Source organism: Rhinatrema bivittatum, chromosome 6 (assembly GCF_901001135.1).
Source record: "Rhinatrema bivittatum chromosome 6, aRhiBiv1.1, whole genome shotgun sequence".
Classification (NCBI taxonomy): domain Eukaryota; kingdom Metazoa; phylum Chordata; class Amphibia; order Gymnophiona; family Rhinatrematidae; genus Rhinatrema; species Rhinatrema bivittatum.
The window spans coordinates 14,070,546-14,076,577 of NC_042620.1; positions in this window are offsets into that span (position 1 = coordinate 14,070,546).

The following is a 6,032-nucleotide window of genomic DNA, read 5'->3' on the forward strand; positions in this document are numbered from 1 at the left end:
ATAACGGCGGTAAGACTTGTCCTAGAGTTCACAAGAGGCAACGTTTTCCTGTCTCTTCTAGAAGAAGAGAATGAGACATGAGGCTGGAAGGGAACAGTTTCAGGAGTATTTCTTCGCAGAAAGGATTGTGCATACACGGAGAATGATGGCGGATAAAAAAAATAAGTGTCTAAATTTAAGAAGCTATGGGACAAGCACCAAGGATCCTTGGTGCTGGGAAAGCAAGACTGACGTCAGAGATCAAGCAGAGTGTGTGGTATGGCAGTAGGCAGAGGAAACGGGCAGAGTGCATGGTCCTGGCAGACTTTATCTGCTGTCTGTTTCTCAATAAAACCTGTATTTGAGGTTTCCTAGGTATATAATGGGACTCATTTCAAGACCAATGAAGAAGCAGATGTCATTGAGGTCTGGTAGTGGACTCCATACGACTCCAGTGAGGGTCAGATCTGAGCATTCAGCTCGAGACGATTCCCTTCTCCACTGGTCCACATTTGTTTGGAAGGCCTTTCTCCGTGGGGAAGCCTGAGGATCTGTTTGCCACCTGCTCTCACTGGAAAGCAGGCTGGGAGCTCATTTTGGATGTAATGTAAGGTGCTATAGAAAGGCAGATTATTTCATTGTCTTTGGGAGAAAAAAAAAAGCAATGAAGTGGATTTTCTTATAAACCCAGTTAAAGGATGACACGCTGCTGTTTACTGTGAGGGTGTTGGGTTGGCTGAAAAGCCCAGTGCAAACTCCAGGCTTGAGAAGAGCCACAGCCGTGAGTAAACAAGAGGTGCACTTAAGTAGCTGCAACCGTTCCCTCCACACTGAGACCAGGAGGTACAGCTGGCTCTGAACAGCTCTTTGTTCACAGTACATTCAGTGCCTAGTGACCCCCCCAATGCACGAAAACTGTGCCCTAGCTCTGCACCATTCCTGGAGGTTGTTCATGCATTGAAAAAGTAGTCCCTGACATGCCCAGCCCCCACATCCTCAGTAGCCTCAGCTCTGGCCGCTGGATTCTAAGGAAGTGTCTCGGCCACTTTTAGCTTCCGCATCACGCTGGAGTCTCCAACCCCTTCGGTCCTTGCATTTTGCTTTCGGCTTCTTTCTTGAGGTAGGCGAAAATCTCCAGTAGGCTCTGACAGCTCGGAGAGGATATTCTAAAGGTGAATTACACGTCTACCTCTGTAGAAATCACATGCTCCACCCCTTGCAGGTTCTGTTTTTTTGCCTGAGTCCTGCGGAGTCATCGCCCACAGTGAGTGAGAAGAGGCCAATAACTTGATATATTCAGGAGCTTAGGTCTGCACCTGCTGCTTGCACAGACACACAGAGCAGAGAAGTCCTGCAGCACCATACACTTGGCTGCCACCTAGTGACCGGATCTGACATTTACATGTTGAATTCAAGTTCTTCTAGAACTTGCTTTTTTGATATTTCACCTGGAGAGTGATGTATTCAGCTTCACGCCATCTGCTGTTTAACGGCTTTCCAGCTAATTTCTTCTTGCGATGGCATGTATATATGAACTCCGGTAAATATTCCACCCTGAGTCCAAGAGTTCCAGCTTGTATCTCAATAACCAATTATTCTTTCTTCAGAAGCTTCATAACACAAAATATTATCTTTTGTTCCTTGAAGATATCTGAAAACACGTTTGTCTGTCTTCCTTGTTCAGCTGTATAGCAAGTATTGAAATGGCTCAAAGTGCAAAAGAAGCATCTGGTGTTGTTGCCTGCACAAGTTACATCCAATAAGACTCTGGAACATCTGGATGATCTTCTTTTTCTTTGTGATTTAGCTCTATGGGTATTAACACTTGCTTACAGTCATTCATGCTGAAAAGTTTACGAATACTTCAATATAGTTCTTTTAATCGATTGACAATGTCCATGCCTAAGATTCGGTTTGGCTCGCCTAAATATTTTAGTTCAGTCTTGCCTTTACTACATGTAGAAACTGTTACTTGTTGTTGCTATTAATATGTTATCTACCATAAATAGCCAGTATAACATATTCTTCTCCTTGTCGCAGTATCTAGATGCATTGATCTGATTCTATTTGGCGAGAATCCTTGTTGTGTGATATTTGGTCTAATGCCATGTACAATGCACAACTTGATTGGTTTAATCCATGCATTGCCTTTTTGAGCTTGCAAACTCTTGTCATCTTTTCCTCTTAATCAGGTCCTGAAGGTTCCTCTATGTAGACTTGAAGATTTCACATCAGATTGTCATCAAATTAAATGTTCTTCATTTGCTAAAGTCAGTAATAATCTGAGTTGTCATTTTCATTACAGTCTGTTCCACAATGCTGTTCATAACCAACTGCCGCTAGTCATGCTGTGTATCACTCCATATCATCTTTAGGACTTAACGCCAGCTTAAATACCCATTTCAGTTTAATAACTTTCATGTGCTTCTTTCTTGGCACTAGTTGCCAGTTTTTCATCCTGTTGTGAGATGAAAGCTCTTCACAATAGCCTCCTCCCACTTATTGTGCTGGCCGGTCTTCATCACATCTTCTGTGCATATTGCTTCTTTCATTTGGTGATACACACTGTTGCAATAAGACGTTGCCTTTGGTTTAGGAGCTCGTCTATCAGAAAGTCACGACTTACAGATTATGTGACATACTCCTGCTTGTCTGGTTGTTATAATGAGATTTCACCATGTGTTTCTGCCATGGATGATGGAAGTTCATCTGATGACTCTGTCTTGTTATCAAATGACCTTTCATCATCACTTCTTAGCATTTCATCAATATGTTAATGTCCAATGTTCTCTTCGCTTGTCAAATAAGTGACTTGATCATATTCCCCTAAAGTGTCACCTCCATTTTATAGAACTTCAGTTCCTTTTCCTAACTCAAGAAACTTCGGCTCTCTTCTTCACCTCGGGATCATATAAGCAATATCCTTTCCTGTTTTCATAATAACCAATGAAGATTTTAGATTTAATATTAACATCTAACATCTCCTGATATTGCTTGGGAATCCGGGCCTACAGGAGACATCCAAACCCTTTGAAGTATCCTGATTGCCTCTTTTCATTCTTTTTCTGGCGATTTTTCTTGTTGTTACAGCAGTTTCTTACGTAAGCAGCAGAACTTGCTGCTTCAGTCCAAAACTTGACTGGTAGTGCAGATCTTATCAGCATTGTTCTTGTTGCTTCTGATAGCCGGCGATTAGCACGTTCTGCAATTCTGTTTTGGGACGGTGAACATGGAACTGCCTTCTCGTGATGAATTCCATACGCCTTCATAAAATTCTCAAGTCTTATCTGAGATAAACTCACTTCCATTGTAGATAACGGACGGTTTGGCATTCTGAGTATCGTGCATAATGAAAATATTTGTTACTTGGTCTTTGTGCTGAAGGAAAAATGGATTCAGCTTCCAGCTGCAATTATCCACAATGACAAATATATACCGCCTGCCACCGATAGAATCTGCTGGCACGGGTCCACATAAATCCATGTGCATTAGCTCCTATGGGTTTCTGCTTGGTTCCTTGGAAATTGCCTTAAATGGTTTACATTTGAGGCAATCTTGCCGTGTCTCTAGAAATCCTGTCTTCAAGTGAATACCTTTTGGTTTTCCCAGTTTTTGCTCATAGATTATACTGTCACATGCCACAACTTGGCATTAACTGCTTGTGCAATATTTGCGTGATCACTCACTGGTCTGGCCTTGGCGTTCATCCGGAACATTCCACAGTCTTTAGATGCAGTGAACAAAAGTTCTTTTCCATTTTTTACTTTGCAAATGACTTTGTCAAAAATCACATTGAATCCAGCGTCTGTTAATTTGGAAACTGCTATGAGATTGTCAGCAATTTCAGGTGCATACAGTCCCATCTTCAGCAATCCGACTCCATTTAGCTTGACTTGAATACTTCCTACTCCCTCTCCTTCCATCTGCCATTGTTACAGATCTGTCCTTTTCTGCACTGTAGTTATGAAGTCATTTTTTTTCTAAACTTACATTCAGTTTAATTTCACATTGTTTGGGATGTTGTTTTATGCTGTTTATGTTTTATCTATTTTGTTAACTTTAATGTTGTCATAATTATTTGATTATTATTTACTATTTTACTATATATAATTGTTAATTTTATGTTGATCTGTTTTACATTTTTTGGAATCTGCCTAGGACAGGACCAGGTAATAGGTGGAATACATATTGCTGTAAATAAATAAAATTATTCATGCTATCCGGTTAAATCAGAATCTAATGAAAATGGTTTTTTATTGTGAAATCTTTGTGCTTTGTTTTTACATTGAATGTATGTTTGTTCTTGATGGATCCAGTGGTGGTCATTAAATGAATCTTTGGCTATCTTTGCTCTGTGACAAATTGTTTTTTTGTTCATCCCTTTAATTTATTGAAAAAATGTTTTTAATCCCCGTTTGCATTTTGAGAATTTGTATTACCTTTGGGTGCAAAACAGCAATCTCTTGCAAAAGTCCACATTTCTTGCAGTGTCTGTAATTCTCATTTTTACAGTCACTGTCTCCAAATACAGAGCATTTGGTAAAGAATCACAAGCAGCCTTGGTGTGTAAGATAAATAACATGCAGAGGTCATTTGCAGGGAGGGGGTTGGCTGAGGGCTGAGCCAGGAAACACAAAATGTTTGGTGTGGACCGAGTTATTTTTCTAAGAGTTCTCCACTTTAGAGCCCTCCAGGGCTATCCATGTCCCCCCCACTGCAGCAGGGGGGGGGGGGGGGGCAGTGCTCAGTAGTATGTGGAAAAGTGACCCGATATAGTTTCTTTGTATTTATTTATTTATATCCATTTCTTTATTGCCCAACCCAGCAAAGCTCAGGGCAAAGCTCAGCCAAATGCATGAAATGGGTTACAATACCCACATCACACAATCCGTCTCATCCTAAAATCCACTTTAAACCAAGCCACCACAATTTATCTCCCTCAAATGAAACCACACTATGACCCAGTCCCTTCTTGCCAGTTCCAAAGATCTGGGTTTCTGTTCACATTATCACATTAGCCATAAAATTATACTCCCTGTCACTTGGACCGGTGCTTTTCAATATATTTATAAATGATTTGGAAAAGAATACGACGAGTGAGGTTATCAAATTTGCGGATGATACAAAATTATTCAGAGTAGTTAAATCACAAGCAGACTGTGATACATTACAGGAGGACCTTGCGAGACTGGAAGATTGGGCATCCAAATGGCAGATGAAATTTAATGTGGACAAGTGCAAGGTGATGCATATAGGGAAAAATAACCCTTGCTGTAGTTACACGATGTTAGGTTCCATATTAGGTGCTACAACCCAAGAAAGAGATCTAGGTGTCATAGTGGACAACACATTGAAATCGTCGGCTCAGTGTGCTGCGGCAGTCAAAAAAGCAAACAGAATGTTAGGAATTATTTGGAAGGAAATGGTAAATAAAACGGAAAATGTCATAATGCCTCTATATAGCTCCATGGTGAGACCGCATCTTGAATACTGTGTACAATTCTGGTCACCGCATCTCAAAAAAGATATAATTGCGATGGAGAAGGTACAGAAAAGGGCTACCAAAATGATAAGGGGAATGGAACAGCTCCCCTATGAGGAAAGGCTGAAGAGGTTAGGGCTGTTCAGCTTGGAGAAGAGACGACTGAGGGGGGATATGATAGAGGTCTTTAAGATCATGAGAGGTCTAGAACGGGTAGATGTGACTCAGTTATTTACTCTTTCGAATAACAGAAGGACTAGGGGGCACTCCATGAAGTTAGCAAGTAGCACAGCCCGGTCTGTACACAGGCCTCCCGATAATCACCCCTGGGAACTGGAGGAGACGTCAGCAGCACAGAGGGAACCAGGCATGGGTCCTACAGAAAGCAAACCCTGACCCGAGGAAGGATTAACAGCGCATGGGCAGCCACGGAGAGAAAAAGGGCCAGTTCAGGAGGTGTAAGGAAGCAAAAAACGGGCCCCCCCCATCTCAGACTAAGGGACTTTATCAAAGACTCTGCCCTTTCCAGGAGCCACCCCCCCCCCCCCCCCCCAAACTTCCGTCTGAAAAT